Below are 18,393 nucleotides of genomic sequence, written 5' to 3'. Positions count from 1 at the left end.
GTCACTGCTCCTGAGACCCTACATCACCGGGTCTCCGCACTTACCCACACCCCAGCGCAGGAGTCCCACCCTGCCTGGCCCTGCCCTTTACAGCCCTCCACCAGCGTGGTTCTGCCCCGGTGGGCCTCTTCATGTGGCTGTGGGCTGAGGTCATGGGGCTCCCCCTCATCTCACCCAGCGGAAATCCCTAAATTAAAAAGACCCATGGGTGACATCAACAGCTGGCACCCCGGTCCAGGGGAATTGACGTAATGTGCTGCAAAGGGCTGTTGCATGTCTGTCAGAGGGAGAGACAAGAGCGCAGACAGTAGACTTTGGGGACTGGGGTGGGGCAGGCAGATAAAAGCAAATGAGAAGCACCATGTGTGCAGTTGATTCACCTCCCATAAGTAGATAATATGAGTCTGAGCGCAAAGAAATATAAAGTAGTTGTGTATTGACATCGTCAGTTGAATGATGCTACAGTAACGCCACATGCATAAAGACCATATGCCTAAAGACCCAGGTTGGATTCTGCAGTTATCATGGAGGCATTTGGAAAGATAAACTACTGAAATTAAAAAACTGTATACGGTACTGTAAACTGTGCATCAGCTCATTTGGTAGCGATGTGGCGATACTGTTGCTACAGAGCACTGCAGACAGGGTCATATGCACTCGGGCTCAAACATGGATCTAAATCCAAAATGCCTCGCTCTAGCTAAAGGTGGGACAGTGAAATCGAAATCTAATGGGAGTAGTCTGCCTTGCACATTCTTTTTAGACCTGAATCACAGCTCCTGTTCAGCACGGGAGGAAGACAGCATGAACCCCTGGCCTGGCCTGCATGCTGCACTGCCAGCTGCCTCCACCAGTCTGCATTTACTAGGCCCAAATTAGAGGCCTACAGCTGAACTTGGCCCCGAACAAAGGAAAAGACAGAAAATAAAAAGCAATCCTTTAATGACATGATTTCACTGATGCCATGACCTCTGCTCCTTTCTGCTATAATCTTCTGGGAAATGTTGAGAAAGAGTTACGTTCAGTAGGAAGAATGGGATTTCAGTGTGCAACTGCTTATTGAGTCTTTAGGCTGTGTTTGTATTCTGCTGTCATATTAAACATGTTGATGCATGGGGCTGTGCAATCATACCTAATAAAGCAGATAATAATCCCAAAGCTGAGCCAAACAGGCTTAGAAGGAGCGGCTGCCTTTTAGTTTCCTCTGGCTCTCCAAGGCTCTGAGGGCAACCACCATTATCTTCTATTTTTGACATGCCCAAGCTACTTACAATCAGATGACTGACAACACGCTCCATGTGCCACCATTGGTGCCATCTACCACTTAGAAACACACATGGCAAGGAGGACAGACTGAAATGTCTTCTTTGGTTTTTGTATGGCCCTGAGAAAAAGGGGCCTGGGAAACCAAATCACTGAGTCTCCATTTCACAGGGACTAAAAACCACAGGGCACGCAAACAGTTCCCCACAGACTGTTAACAATGCTCACTCCTCCATCCCTCCTCCTCATGCTCATCTGTCTAGATCTGTTGCAAAACTGACGGGGACATGTCCCTCGGTTCCTTTGTAGCCACGATTAAAGGCATTCCTCTTCAGCTCAATCAAAGACTATCCTAAAAATATTCAGAGGCAAGAATCTAACAGCCTCAAAAACAAATACATGGAGAGAAAAAGAGGAAAATAAATAGTAGCTGTGGTGAGAAGTCAATAATATTTTTTTCCCTTTGCTTAGTCCTGCAAAGATCTCCTTTTTTCATCTGCCAATAATCAGCAAGAGAGTTTTCTAGTTCATCTGCTGCCAGCAGGGAACCAGGCCCAGGCAGTTATGTCAGTCTGTGTCAAGGGGGAAGCAAAAAAAAAAAAAAAAAAAGAAGCTTGCACCTCTCATCAAGCTCCACCACTCAATTACCAGCTGCTCGGGTCACAGGGCTTCTGAGGGACTACTGGCTGCAATGTTATGTACAACATTATCAAAATGAAGCAGGCTGGTTTAGCAGGAGATGAAAGAAACATATCACTATGTGATTATTCCATCATAAAGAAAGCATCACGACGGAGAGCGAGGAGGGCAAGACGCTGCTTTCATGGAGCTCTGCCTTGAGGCCTGGAAAGCCTGCCAGGTTAGTGCATATCAGGGGTAGAATTCAATCAACCCTGCCCCACACACACACACACACACACACACACACACACACACACACACACACACACACACACACTATCTGTTGCTTGGGATCTTTGGATTCTGACCCACTTCTTAAGTGAGTCAACGTCCCACATCTGGGCTCTAAAAGAATCTAATGAAATCTTGAAACTTTGTCTTGAAACACAACCATTAAAAACAAACATGTGAAGTGAACACACACACACACACACACTCATGTACAGTATCTGTACAGAATCTGGAAAACAGCCAGCTATAGCAATTTCCATGATGGCTCTAAACGCCCTGAATAAAATAATGTTTCAATATAATAAAATCACCTTCTGTTGATTGACAGACTCAAACACAACATACAGTAGCAAGAGGTTTTGTGGTTTTCTGCATTAACTTGTCAAAAAGATGATCTGATCTTCATCTAAGTCAAATAACAAACATAATGTGCCTAAAATAATAACACAGAAAACAAGTGAACCAAGAAGTGGGCGGCCAGTCAAAATGACCCCAAGAGCACAACAAACACTCATCAATGAGGTAAAGGAGCAACTCGGAGTGACAGTCAAAGATCTGAAGGCATCACTGGAACTGGATAACATATGTGTTCATGAGTCACAGTAGGTAAAACATTGAAAAGGCAGCGTGTCTATGGCAGGACACCATGAAGGAAGTTGCTGCTTACTAAAAAGAACATTGCTGCACGCCTGAACTTTGCCAAAGAGCACATGGACACTCCACAGTGGTATTGGCAAAAATGTTTTGTGGACTGACGAAACTATATTGAACTATTTGGAAAGAACACACAGCACTACATCTGGTGTAAAAAGGACACTTGCACTGTGAGGTTTATATGGTTGTTCTCAATAAAGACATGAAAGATCAGAATTGTTTTTGTGTTATTATTTTAGGCACATTATAATTCTTCATATTCTTGACCAGATCAGATCATGTTTTATGACAAATTAATGCAAAAAACAATGAAATTCCAAAAGGTTCGCATACGTTTTCTTGCCACTGTAAATGTATGGACCTGGACCGGGTTTGTCCAGGTTCTGTGTCACACTTTGCTGTCTCTGAAGGTGTAAATCAAACCTTTCTCTAATTTAACTTGGCAGAAGAGTCTCCAGTGGGGCCAAATTCTTTGTAGAAGTGCTTGGAAAAGTCGCTGCCAAAAGGAGAAACAAAACCGCATGTAATAGTTGGAAGAGATCGCAATCTGGTTGCCTGGGTGACTTGCTGAGGATCCCTGCTAAAATTTGGCCCGTGTGCATGTAAGTGTGTGTGTGTGTGTGTGTGTGTGTGCGTTTGGGATGAAGGAGCCTGAGGTGACATGACAGGTTGAAACAATGGCCCTTTGCTTCCTTTCCTACCACCTTTGAAAAACATCAGGGAGCAGATCTACCTAGATAACATTAGAATGTGACACTGTCCCTGTGGTCCTGCAGGGGAGCGAGTAACTCGGTGCTTGGTACAGGAACGCTGGTCTCTAAATCTCAGTGGTTACTTGGGGGGGGTGAAGGGGTGAGAACACTGAAATCCAAGTCTTTTCTTAATGTCATATCTATGCCTGGGCCAATAAGCAAGCTGGATCCTACACACACACACACACACACACACACACACACACACACTGCGGTCCAGCGCTCAGTGCCATAGATGACACAGATACACACTAACACACTCATACTGCACTCCCCAATCGAAAAGGCTTGTGTCTCATGACCCTGCGCTAAGTGGATTTACATGAAAGGCTGATAGGAGAGTGACACCGGATGGAGTGCCAGGGGAGCGGAGCAGAGGGCCTTTCTCTGTCGGAGCATCTGGAAAAGTGGGCTCTGAGGCCCTCGCTGCTTCTCGCTTTGCAAATGCAAACGAACAGGAGGCATTACTGCTTTGGTCCTGTCAAAACAAAAGGCGTGTCATCTTTCCCCTCTTGCTTTATTGACAGTGTCAGCCCCATATCCAGTAACGTTACCACAGAGAATGACTCGGGGAAATGTGATCCCATAATGAGGCCCAAATAATTACCACCAGCCCCAAATTTGCCCGGGCGCTTTCTTTAAGTAGGAGTGCTTCCCCCCCAGCTCCAGGCCCGTCAGACTGTCTCTCTGTTCTATAAAAGGGATTAGACGGAGAAGAAAGAACCTGGAGAGGAAAGAGGAGTTGGTTTTAAAGAAAGGAAGATGAAGAGTGAGCTTGTACTGGCAGAACGTCAGATGAGGGAAGAAATGTTTTTTCTATTGCACAATATTTCGACAGACCGCACTGCTGATCTATGGCGACTAGCTCTCACTTTCATCAATCGTTTTCTTTGCCTTCTTCACTGCCTACTTCCCATGTTCCTAGAAAACCTGTAGCAAATTAGAACAAGTGGGGCAAAGTTACACCTGTGCTGTGATCCCGGCAGCAGATTCCCAGTCAGGTGCGGTGACAGGACAGCGATTGGCAGGTCTGGATTTCGAAGATGGCGCCCGTTCCTCACTTCACGCACAGGTTCTGTGGCCTTACGAATACAAACGCGCATACTTGCACATACACACGCCGCCAACAAGTAGGGCCACTTCATCAGCCTCAGGCCAGCGCTACACTATACATTTCAAAGCTCTGAGTTAAACATAAACACAGCACTTCCCTGTCATAACAAATCAGTGGCTCGGTAACCCAGCAGTTTGTTAGTATTGCAGTGATCCTTCTTCCCCGTGCACACGGGGGGCCACATCCACACGTCCTCCAGGCTTCCTCCAGCCTGTCCCTGGCCTGCAGGACCATTCTCAAAGTCTCCCAGGTTCTGCAACATCGCCCAGAGAGAAAACCCACGTCTTCGAGGCTGTCAGACGCTTACGGATGGGAACTTAAGCTCAGCTATGTGGGAAGAGATTATTCAGGGGAACGAGGAAGAGAATTCCAAATTAAATGAGAATAAAAGACACAGAGAAACAAACAAAAGGCAACAAAAGGTGATGCGCAACAGAAAGGGCATGCTGTGTAATTACAAAATACTGTACTGAAGCTTTTAAACCGCTAACTGATTGTTGACTGTGTGAATTTTGGAAACTAAATAAGATTACACTAGTAATTTCATGCCCAATTAACTCACATGTTTGAATTAGGTTTAGCCAAAGGCTGCCCACCCCCCTCCTGTGAACTGTATAGATAATAGGTTTCTGTCTTGTTGAAAAGCAACAATTCTAATGTAGTGAGGTGGGATCGTATTAGAGATATGTTTCACTGCAGAAGAATCAGTATCAGCATTAGTCTAATTAACACTTATAGCACAGGTGAGCAGGGAACATCACAGTATGAGATTGGCCAGGTGATGGTGCTAGAGGTAAGGGTTAGTCAGGGGATCCCCAAAGTCTTCAACACTTATTACCTGGGACCGTGAGCGTCTTCACAAAACTTAATATCAATCCACATAGGCGCTGTGATATTTCAGCTCACAGAAAGTGGTGGGACCACCGGCCGACCCACCGCCCCAATCCCACAATGTGCCCGGGATCATTCAAACATATGTAAACTGATGCTGTAGCTGTTCAGGAGGAATAATGTCAACTTAAGCAACTGGTGCAGGACCTTCACGGAAGATAAGGGTTCAAACTGACAGGCAGGAGATCCTATTCCAGAATAAAATGAGTGCATACAACTGTAAGGGACACCAGAGGAGGGTTTCAGTGTGGTTCTCTTTAATGAGAGACAGGTGCCTTTTTTACACACTTGCACATAAAAAATAAATAGAAAATAAAACAGTAGGCTGTTTGGGGTGCCATTAACACCACTCGTTTATATGGAACTGCAGTCCCATGCCCCACTCCCCCCACTCCGAACCCACCTACCAACATCTTTTGCAGCACTATGCTTTTCTCTAAGAGAAGTCAATCTTGACATATGACATATGGGAAGGAGGCATTTGTCTTTTTTACCCCTTCCGTGTACAGCCGCAGCTTTCGTCTCAAGTCATAAAGATGAAAACCATAAACACAGCTCATGGGCTGAACACGAAAGCCACTGTGGAGTGACACATAGATGCCCTGAGCGTTTCTTTGTTCATAAAGAAGACAGGAAAAGCCTGAAACCCCTGACGTGGAATGTTAACAATGTGACTGCAGCTAAAATCCATTAATAATTAGAATAATAAAAAATGAATGCCATTTAATGAATTAAGAAAAGACCATAAAAGGCAGTTTGGATTTAAATTATTGAAGATACAGCATTAGAGGCTCTTTCCCAGACTTCAGCCAACACGTATTCATCTAGGTTCAACATTTTCCCTATATAGTTAATCTCTCATTTCTGGAATGAAGCTCTGTGTAATAGATCATAGTATACTCATCTCTATTATGAGTTGGCAGCAGGCATGGTTCACCTGTTGGCTGCTGAACACAATTCACATGAATACAGTTTTGATAACTGCAGAGAAATGTAAAGCTCTGTGATTAAATCAGCTTAAGGGTCTGCACCATGAATCATTTTACATTCGGCAACATCTGAATCCTCCCATCTGCGCAGAACAAATGACAGACAAAAATGACTTAACCCACTGACTTCCTCTTTCCTCATTGATTCTTTTAACATCTGTCCCCGGGTATGTACTCTTGCTACATCCCTTAAGTTGCCCGCTCAGTCTTAAATCTTGGTTTCCTGGAAAGAGGACATCTTCCATAAAATAAATCGACCACATTGAACCAATCAATGCCTTGAAATACACTTTTTAAAAAGACCTTCCCAATGTCTCACTTAAATATTTAAAAGATTTGCAGGAGCAGAAAAGGTTTAGGTTCCAAATGAGATGTAAGGGATCTTTCAGTTGAGTATACTTGCCGTGCAGTTGTCAGTACCTACTATACTGTCATGGAAGATCTCTAATTTATTCCAGAGGAGGAACTCATGGAAAGGAAAAAACAGTGACATATTTCTCCACAGAGGTCGACGTCTGCCACTATCCCTCCACTCCACCCCACAGGGAATCCCATAATCACCTGTGGCCGATGTCGGAGAAATGCAGTCATAAAGACCGAGAGCAAGTAAACACTGCAGCTAAATTAAGGGCCTTTCCATGTTATTTTTAATCTATGTAACCATATTGCCCGGGCACATACATATGCAGTATCCTTAGCAACCCTAGCGATAAACAGTCCCAAACACATCAGCAGAGACCTTCTTTGATGTGGCCGCTGACTGCTTGCAACACACCTTGTAATTGGCAACATAATTGTTTTCTTTTTCGCTGCTATATTTCACTGTGGCTCCGAGGCAGACGTTGGAGCAGTCTGATTTATGGTCAGGCAATGCGCTGAGAGCTTTTCAAGACAAACCAGAGCACATGTTTCTGTCCGACGCCGGTGAAACGCGACCTGACATTTGTGCATCTGGATATCCACCTGAGCCCGTCAGCGTGCCTGGGGGGTGGGTGAGAGCGAAAAGAGAAGGGCTGTGGGGAGTCTGGATCCCCTGCTACCCTGCAGTGCAAGGGTGCATGTGATACCGCCTTTCACCTCCTTCTTTGCCTTGCTCGTGGTTTCTGCACGTTCCAGTCCCCAGCTGGGTCCTGTCTTGTGCTGCTGCCTAAATGGAGTTTACAGTTGTTTGTACAGAAGCATGTATGCACTATATGTGTTGGTGTGGAGGGAGCGGGAGGGAGGTGGGGGTGGGGGTTAAACGTTGGCGGGCACAAAGCCAGGAGCACGGAGCTCCTTGTGGAATGTCATGGAAAAATGAGACAGAGGAATGCAGACTCCACTGAGCAGTGTAAACAGGCTGGGCTGAGAGAATGCTGCCATGCTGCTTTGAAGTCGCTTTATTCCAGATTACACACATACAGTACATACATACACCTGTGCAGCTACATATGGCACGTCCACACACACACACACACACACACACACACACACACACACACACACACACACACACAAGCATATATACAGACGCTCACACCTGCTCTCCATGTGCAAGCACAACACTTCACGGCTTCCGGGCCCCACTGACGATAGGCGAGTGCGTCTATGTCCTCAAACTCCCTCCCTCCCTCCACTCCTACTCCCGATTCAATATGGCCTTTCAACATCTTTGTTGAGAGTGCGGCTGTGATATCAGGCTAAGAATGTCTCCAGCGTAGACAGTAGACACGTAGGCACCGGAGCCTGTACCTCAGCGTCTGAGCCAGCCGGCTGAGGAATCCACTCAAGTGGGCAGGTAAACACTGCTGCCCTTTGGAACACCACTCTCTCCTACTATCAGTGTGTATGTGTGTGTGTGTGTGTAAGAGAGAAAGAGGGAGACGGTGAAAGTTACCAAGCTTTATCTCTCCGTGATGGAAAACAAAATTAAAGTGAAACTTCAGTATGCTTCACATACTGTAGCTATTTTCATAGCTGTGAGAAATCAATGTAATCATGAAACTGGCATTAATATCATTTTGAATTCTGTTCTTTTTCCAGATGTTATATGTTTAATGAATTCCTCTCCTATTTCTACTCTGGCTTCTTATTTGCATTTACCATAAGGATAATTCTAGCTAAACAGGCTGTGCTGACCTGACTAGTGAACCCTGTTTATCTAAGAGTCACAAACTGACATGCTGCCAAAACTTCCTTTTGAATTTACCGTATGTTCCCCACTCACGTATCAGACTATAAACTGTGATCACACTCAATGAGAATCTAAAGACTGGAATTATTGCTGGATGTGTCTGAAACAGGTACCAAACCGAAAGTTCTGCACCAGGTTATTTAGGATAGTGTACGTGCATGTACAGTTGATACTCCAGCAGTCATGCAGTATATACCTCGCAAACAGTGTTTATCTTCAGTGTCAGAAATCTTAAGTACCCAACATCTGCTTGCTCCAGCAACACCACACAGTCAACACACTCATAAAAGTCCCTGCACACAGAAAACACACACTAACAAAGTAAGGTCAACTTGTGGCTGCTGCCTCTGTCTGTCGTTGGCGGGCTTTTCGTTTTCACAGAGCTGTGCCACCTCAGCGGGAACAGTTCGAGTGCATCATCAGCACACAGTACGAGTCCGGTGAACGATCTCCGCTGCATTCACCTACTGTAGTTCTGTCGGCGCGCCAGTAGAAAAGAAACTACTCAGATAAAGCAACATTCAAAATATCCCCCAGATGGCTCAGGGAACAGAATGGTTTTGCACAAATGACATTTATTTAGACATCATTCCTCATTAAAATATATTTGGTGCATAATTACAGAAGGGGAAGCGTATGTTGAGCGTATAGAGCCGGGCCCAGCCTGCCTCAGACAACAAAACACAAGGCATCCTTCTACCACAGCAGCAACATTATGGTGCAGCGCCTCTTAGTTTAAAGACTCCCAGCAGTCTTTCGCTCTCCCTCTGTGTTCTGTGGGATGAAAGGTAGGGGAGCCCGGAACAGAGTGTGGCCTGTCATCACCGCTGCGCTGTCATATCATAGGGAAGCTTTTAAATTGGTACTTGTGCTGGCTGGCAGGGCAGGTCTGGTGGTAGTTGCTGAACCTCATCTCTTCAGCAGGGACCGTCTGTGATTTAGGGGACAGCTGATATCACAAACAGGCACCGGCCCGTGACTAAGAGACCTCAGGCAGGTGGCGCAGGTGCGTCAAGCTGACGTACAGCAGCAGTTCGTCTACCTGTACTCTCCTCCTAATCTGGGCCTGCAGACAAAACATTGCTGTTTTTCTGCAGATTCTTGGCAGCAGCAGAGAAGGCCTCTCAATTCAATCACAGGCAAACCCAGACTTTACTGGAGTGCTGCAAGCATTTTTTATTTTTACTATCACTGGCTGGGATTCATCGTAAACAGAAATCCTCTGTGTTGTCTTCTGTAGTAAAGAGAAGATATGTCGCTGACAGAAAATTTGCCTTCCTTACTCTGTAACTGTCTTTTAGCCTCTGGCAAATTGCTAAACCAGTGTCAAGTCAAGCAAGCCCTTTAAGTAATTTCCTGCTGAAATATTTATTCCAATCTCAAGCTTCCATGGGGTCTCTCTTCACTCTTTTCTTCTGGGCCCCATCAAAACACTTCCCCTTCTGTCCCTGCCTTGTCTTCAGGAGTAGACTAATCGCTGGCAATCCTTTGTTTTCTAATGTGGCAACTAACCCACTGCCTCTGGACATGAGCCCAGGGCATGACTGACAGGAAGAGGGGGCAATCCTCAGTGGCCTCTGGCTACAATTTCACAGGTCCTACTGTACCAGCTAGCTGTGTTTACCAGCGGGTTGCTACCGGGAGTTCTGGTGTCACATGGAGACTTTGTTCGTACTGCAGCGATTCCTCTCAAGGCACAGTGGCACAAGGGAAAGGAAAGCTGCATAGTTGCAACACTGAACATTGAAAATGAGTAATTTGACTTTTCACACAAAAATACCAGAAATAAGTTGTTTCTGCTCCTCAAATATAATAATGTGCTGACTTTCTTTCTTGTATATTATCAGAAATTATCATCTTGAGTTGAAGGAAACTGATTAATTTACTAATTAAGAAAATAATTGATGAATTAATTGATAATGCTGCAGCCTCAGACTGCAGAATCACACTTTTAAAGTAACCTACAAAACGGGTTAGACAACATCTTTACTTCACTTAATGGTGGGTTACATTACAGCTGTGACCTTTAGTGTGGATCAGACTTTACAAGCATTCCACAGCTCAAATACGAAGGCTTATATATTGTGAGGCGGGTTTGGTAACCTCTTTTCAATTAAGATGTTAAAAAGTTGCATCCTGGTTCATTCTTTAAGAAAGAAAATCTGCAGTCTCATGAATCATTTTGTCTGGTATCTTTTTTTCAGGTCAAAAATTCATGAATGGCATTCGTCCTTGTGATACAAAGGAATTCAAATTTCCAGTGCTGCATTCTGCGGTTAGTGCCTTAGGGGCAGGTCTGGGGTCTGCAACACAAACAGGACTCTAGTGACAGAGACAAGGCCTATTCACAGAGACAGATCAACTCATCTTTACAATGCAGGCCTGACTGGCCCCGCAACCTGATCTAGCATCCTTCCAAAGTCACTCAGCAGTCTCACATTAGACCTTTACACTTCCTCTGCTGCGTCTCCTTCCTCTAGCCCTGAGGGTGTGAGGACCATGGGTATCTGTGAGTTTCTGTGTGTGTGTGTGTGTGTGTGTGTGTTTGTATGTGCACTGGACACAAAAGAAGGTGACCTCATAACACATAAAAGGAGACTTGAGAATCCTGTCTAAACTGGAGTCAACTGGAGGGTCCACACTCCTGCACTAGTCCATCAACAGTCACTTGAATCAGGTTCATCTGCTGAACCTGCATCGTCTTTTTCTAACTTCTCTCCGACTGATCGAATCATTTCGTGTTTAGCTCTAACGGAGGAGTGGGGAGGTGAACAACAATGTGTTCACCGCCTCTTCTTCCAGCCGTGGCTGGGTCAGGGGGAGCTGGTCAGTGGCATTCTCTGCCATGTGAGGGGACGGACTGATTGCAAAGTGGAACCAGAATTTCCTGATCCATTTTTGTGTTAGGACCTTTGTAGACAAGCCAGTACATCTCCTCGGTCGAGTGAACACACACCTGCACCCGGCGGAAAGGAGGAGGAGGGGAAGGAGGAGGAGAGAGAGAGAGAGAGAGAAAAAAGCAATTGAACTCGATTGTAGACCGCAGTAAATAACCACATAAAATCAAACTCCTAGCAGTGATGATAAAGGCTGTGGGGAAAGCACAGCATTCTCTCAGATGGGTCCATTCAAGCTGCACTGCTATGTGGGTGGGCTGCAAATCAGAACCAGCTTTTACAGGCCTGTCCCTTAGTGCCGTGCTCTGTGGCGAAGACCAGCTGCCACTCTGCCAAACTCCATCACAGTCCGGCTCTCTCCTGGTAAACCACATCACAGCCAAACCATCAGCGACCCCGACCTTTTAGACAGCCCCTATTCCCATTCACACCTGTTAACCATTGTGGGATACTGGTAAAGCAGCAGAGGCGTAGATAGTGGGCAGTGTGTCGACATCAAATGCTTTGGTTAAACAGCTCAAAACAACCTCTTGTGGGTGTTAAGCTAATGTTCTCCATCTGTGTGCGTGTTGAAAGGTAACAATAAAAGAAAGGGAAACACACTTCAGAGATCATATTCAGATCATATTCTGCACAGAATCCATGGCTCTGTTATAATTGGTAATACAAAGGGACTAGTGCTTAAAAATATTAACACAGCTCTCAGTCACCTTCAGCTGCTTTCTTTAGTTTCCTCACGTTCACATGTATTTGACTGCACGTCAGCGACTAAATGCAACTTTTCTTCATTGACAAGCTCTTCTTTTCTTGAGCTTTCACTATTTTATTAGTTTTCCAGAGATCAAGGGGGTGCTCTGAACTCTCCTGTCTGCCTAACTGTCCAGATATTTAGTTTACTTTAGCAAATCCGCCCGCTCGAGAAGCGTACATCGATTTTATAGTTGAATTTGAACATACTAACCCCGCGCAACCCTTGATTTAGCTTAATAGATTTAATCTGCCTCCGTGACTCACGGTATTCAATAGTAATTGCAGAGGAATTAATTCTGTCAAATGCTCATAAAGCATTAGGTAAGCTGTAGGTGTGTCCCTCAATGTATTTCAGCCTACAGTGAACTATTAAATCAATACCAGCAGATGTGTGTGACTCAAGCAAATCTTGAGTCATCCTGACAATCTGCCAGCCTATTATCACCGTAAGCCTGGGGTGAGTCATCCCATAGCACAGACTGTTGAACTGCTCAAGCTTCGGCAGTATTACTATGAACTTAAGTAGTTATCTCTACTCTCTCTGTGATTCTTGGCACACAAACACGCTTTAGACACGCTTTCCACCAAGGTGCCAGCTGAACACGTCACTCGTGCTAACAAAACAATGGAATATCATTAGTCCTACCATCCTACTCTTAATGCCCCAATGCATTTATAAACAATATCAAACATATATTGTATTGAGAAGTATTTCTTTCATGTTACCTGGCTTTAAATACTGGGCCTTGGAGCCACTTTTGTGCATTTTTAATTTTTTCTTTATCAACAATCTTTAAGTTGAAAGACCATTTTACAAAATGAAAATAGACAATTAAACACATGTAGGATGAAAAGAAATTCAGATTTTTTTTTTTTTTTTGGACAAAGACCAGCTCTATAATAGAGGCTCTCATGTTGTATTACTCAGCTCTGCTTGGCCCCTGGGGTGTCTTCCATTTGATGGCTGTTTAACTGGGAGTTGTTAACTCCTCAGAGTGGAGCAGTCAACAACGACTGGGCACTGATTTATGCTGGAAGGAGGTCGCACCTCAGCTTTTGGTTCCCTTTTATTTTAGACTAACTATTTACTAAGTCATTATTCTTTAATTGGGGATTGTTTTTTAATTGCTTGGAGATAACGTCAGCCCAAGCATCTAGACCTCCTACTAGGAAAGCATTTATCACTTTCTCTCAAGGTATACCACTAAAACCCCAGCTGCAAAAAACTAAATACTGTAGCTCACAGTTGTCAAATTATCAAGTATGGTTATGAAAAACCAAACTTTCTTATAGTAGGCAGCTACATCAAAGCAACTTTCAAAACTCTTTTCAAATTAAAAAAAGAATACATGAATGGCTTGTCACAATCTTAAAGACATTTGAGCAAATATGCTTCTGTGCATTTGTGTCTGTATACATGCTATTGTGTATTCTCATGTCTGTTTAACTAGGAGCCGGAGGCAGCTGGTTAGCTGAGCTTAGCACAAATGACTGGAAGTGGGGGGGAAACAGCTAGCCTGGCTCTGTCGAAAGGTAACCAAATCCACCTACCAGCAGTGCAATGAAAGACTACCCACTAGTCAACACTGAGATCCAAGCAAAGATCTGTGTCTTGTTGGTTTACTTTAGGCATTCCTCTGACATAAATGAACACATATTTGCAGACACAAGAGCATGAGAGAGTGGTGAGGTGGTTTTGGCAGTGTTTTACGATGAGTGTGTGTTTGCCTCATTATGTGGACCCCACGGGCCAGACAGTTCTAGTATAAGGAGACGGGGCTGTCGCCTCGGGAGAGATAGATGTGCTGGGAGATCAGTGCAAGGGGTGTGAAGGGAAGGCGGGAAGGGAAGAAGGAGAGGAGGGAGGGGTGTGTCTCAACATGCAGCCCCTCTGGGTAGACGGCAACAACATCCAAAGCACTTCCTGCCTTGTTCACCCTCCAAAAGAGCACGTTGTTAAGGTAGAGACAGACTGAGAATCTCAGACAATCATCACAAGGGAGCGCCATATCAGAGGGCCACAGGAAAATGTGCCGGCACGATTGTTGTTTATCAGGCCCCACCTACTTGGTCAGTGAGTTGTTGATGCATCATTTTACAGCATTTTCCAGTTTTATCACAGGTGCAAATTAAGTCATTTCCTTTAAAGCAACAACCTTGACTCTGGGCGTGACTGTTTGATCAGCAGCAAAACCACAAGAAGAAAAAAAATCGAATCCAATGCCAAGTTGTGGCTGATTTCATTTTGAAAGAGCAAAACATAATATATTCTCGCTGAAATCAGTGGAATGAACTACAAATGTTAAGGGCACTGTGAAAAACAAGTGCCATGTGAAACCTGTATCGTCTGGGGAGGAAGTAGAGCCAGCCCAGGGTGTTTTCCACATTACATGAGGCCCTAATATCAAAGAGATAACAATTCCAGCTGCGTCGCTGCCACTGCTACTCACAGGATCATCTGGAGGAGTCATCCCCCACCAGTGGCTGCAGCACTCCCCTATCTACACTGATATTTTTTTCATGCACAAAGGCACCAACAACTTTTTTTTGCTAGTATCAATTCTTTAAATCAGACAAAGCGGCAGCTTTGATTTAGTGTCTTGCTTCCCTCGCAGCTGGGGCGAGGCACATGAAGGAGGGAAAAGAGGAAACAGTTGTACGCTGCGTTGTATCTCTATTCCTAATAAAGGCTGTCGCTCCCTTTAGAAGCTTAATTAGAGGCTGAGGTGGTTGCACGCGATGGAGCTGGCTCTAGGCGTAGACCTGCGACAGCTGAGCTCCTAAGGTGTGGATCTACTCAGAAGCATCCCGTCTGGTCGGCCCCCCAGGCCAATCAGGCAGAATGTAGGAGTAGGAGTAGGCATGTAGATCAATTGTGAATCAAAAACATGCCTGTCAAGGTGAGAGACCCCTAAGGAGAACAAGACTGATGGCAGAAGCATCCTGTGTTCTCCTCACGCATTTGTGGTTCAGTGTGCAGTAAATGGAGCAGCTTGAAGGAATGGTGTGGCATTCTGGGAAACGCACCTATTTGCTTTGTTGTCAAGACTTAAGATGAGAAGATCAATAACAGTCATGTGTCTACACGCTAAATATGAGACTAAAGCCTGGCAATAACTAGCTTAGCTTAGCATAAAACAGGGTGAAACAGCGAATCTGGCTGTCTACCAGCACCTCTAAAGCGCCTATAGTTTGATACACACAAACAGAATAACTTGGGGTTTTTACGAGAGTTATGTACCAGACCAAATCTTGAAACAATCTTTTTTTAAAAGGCAGTTAATTTAATTGATAATGTCATAACAGGCCATTTCAGGGTCGACCTTCTTATCAGACAGTGCATGAGCGCTACAGGAAATCATTTGTAATCATTAGGGTCACATATAGTGCATCATTCCACTACATGGAAAAACTGTGTCACAGTCTCTCCAGTACAAAAAGAGAACAGCATTTTTATATAATCTGGACCGAGCCAACTGCCACAACACTATATAGGACCTATTTTACCAACTGTAATGCAGAACGAGTAAACATGGACTCCAACTGGTCTACAGAGAGAGGGCACCAGAGATCTCTCATACCCTGATGGAGCCAAAACCCTGTGTAGTGTACTGATGGATTTTAGCCAATAAATCCTTCTGGGTTGTCTCTCACTGCACTGCTGACTCAATCCATGTTAACATGGAGACAAACTTTGGTCTGTGGAGTGAAACACACTGTAGATCAATGTAAACACAGTATGGTAAAGAAGTGAATGAATATTATTGTGTTGTATGCAGATACTTTGCGCAGACCATATAAAGAGGATACAGTACATAACAGGACATCCGAAATTGCTAAGAGAAACAATGTGTGCAGACTAAATGACAAATTGATGCTTTGGCTTAACTGTGGTCTATCTATTTTTATTTAATTTTTTTAGTGTATCATGAGTCTGAAATTGTTGCAGGAGTACAACGGTAAACACAATTTTAATCACTGATGGTGAAAGAAAGGCGCCACCTCTTAACCAAACCCTCCTGCTACAGCTGACACAATACGCCACAGGAGGTCACAAGAATCATCACAGCTTCAATTGCTTTAACTAATTACACAAGGCAAAGAAAGTAAACAAGCAGGATATAATCCACAAGGACTGTATCCCAGGTTTTTTTATGATGTGCACATAAGGTTAAAGATGTATAATGGATTGGAGAACAGAGCATGTTTACTGACAGACCCTGTGCAACAAAGGCCGGTCTCCCCTTTGTCCACTTTCTGTCTGTCAACTTTAACATCCTCACTGAGCTCCCTTCTCTCAGTGAAGAGACAAACATCCGAGGCCTTGCAGCAGGACCTTCCTATGAAGGACTTTATTATGAGCAACTGTGGAAAAATAAAAGCATGCCAACAACAGACAGGGGAAAAAAGGAAGAAAAAAAAAAACCCCGCAGCATAAAAGGGGCTGATAAGCGAGGCAGATTGGCGATAAGAGACAAAGACTGTACATGCAGAAACGCGCCAAGACCAGGCAGATGAGGGCCGGTGATAAAACACACAGAGCCGAAGGTGGCGAAACACAAGCTTCTGAAACAGACGCACGGGAAGAGAAAAAGGTATAGCGGGGGACAGAGCGAGAGAGATAGAGGTGAAGAGGGAGGTCTGTGCGTGCGTGCTTCGCAGTTGCACCTGTGAGTAATCCTGCGTTCATCAGTGTGCTTCGACAGGCACCTCTGAAGGCTTCGCTTCCTCTAAATGGGCCAGAAGAATATGTAATCTGTGCTCTTTCATCCCAATCCTTTATTTCTAGCCTTTATTTCTACACTTACAGCAGCCCGCTCTGCTGTTGATAGCGGTATGAAAACTGCACTGCAATACGATACGCTGTACACACAAAAGACAGGTTACAGGGTCAAATCTCCTTCTACTGCCAAAAACCACGGAGCATGACAACAATCTGAAGCTGTACTGGCCTTTATGATCCCAATCTGTACGTATACATATGATATAATAACCCATTTTTGCTGCTGAACACGAAGCAGCAAACCATTAATGCAAATGAATGCCGGTGTGGAGCAGCTACTTCTCCAGGTGTTTAAAACAACTTACTGTCCAGGCCGCGCTCTGTTTTGGAACAAATGTAAATCTCTTCAGCTTTTGGAATTTCAGGACTCTCACGACACACATGTTCACACACTCTGGAGTGTGTACAGCTCCCAGCCAACCCACCCCCCCCGATGTGGGCAACACAGCTAAACAAGCGAACACTGTTACACAACACTGAAGTAACAAGCGGCCTAATGATTATGTCCTTCGAGCCTGATCAGATATGCAGTTACACACATTATGGCTGTGTTTAGTCAGTAGCAGCCAAATTAGCTTCTTATTGTGAAAATATGACTGCATTAGATAGTGTTCCAAACTAATGTAACTCAAGAAGGGTGGAGGCTGATGCTTAGAGAGCTCAATTGAGCTCAACGAAATACTCTGTAGATGACTTCACACATTACATAATATCTGATTTGGATGATGTGTAATATGGGAGTTCTGAGACATCACTTACATCTGGCAAATCCTCGGATTTTGAGGACTATGTGGTCCTCAGCTGATGTCAGAGATGATTTATGTAGAAAGTTGAAGAATACTAGGAAGGCGCATTGGCCCAACAAAGCATCAGGGGCATGAAATGATAAGAAACTGCAGTGTTTTGACTGCTCGCAGCATCATCTGGGCCATGATAATGACTGAGAGGGCAGTGGAGCCCACAGGTTAAAGTGGAGTTTACACTGCAGTTTGATGCTGTCACATACTCCAGCATGAAACTGTCCCAGCGGATTATATGGGCCATGGAGACAAGTAAAACATCCGAGATGTCAGAGCCACTGACATCAAACGAACCGCAAAAAAATAAATAAATAAAAAAGGAAGAAAGAATTCAACAAGGGGTTACTTTCACTTCAAGTCCAATCGCTCATCTACTGTAGCTCGTTGTGTTTCTCTGACAGCATTTGGTTTCCAT

At 44.5% G+C, this 18,393-nt stretch overlaps 1 protein-coding gene across 2 annotated transcripts in view; it reads right to left on the bottom strand.

Moving 5' to 3' along the window:
• The window catches only part of LOC113169572 (E3 ubiquitin-protein ligase RNF43), a 61,362-nt gene that overhangs the window by 21,518 nt on the left and 21,451 nt on the right, over positions 1-18,393 (bottom strand). The gene's annotated exons all lie outside the window — the stretch shown is intronic.

The sequence above is a fragment of the Anabas testudineus genome, chromosome 14 (genome assembly GCF_900324465.2).
Source record: "Anabas testudineus chromosome 14, fAnaTes1.2, whole genome shotgun sequence".
Taxonomy (NCBI): domain Eukaryota; kingdom Metazoa; phylum Chordata; class Actinopteri; order Anabantiformes; family Anabantidae; genus Anabas; species Anabas testudineus.
Note: the sequence above shows the minus strand (reverse complement) of the source record. Positions and strands in the feature narration are given on the sequence as shown.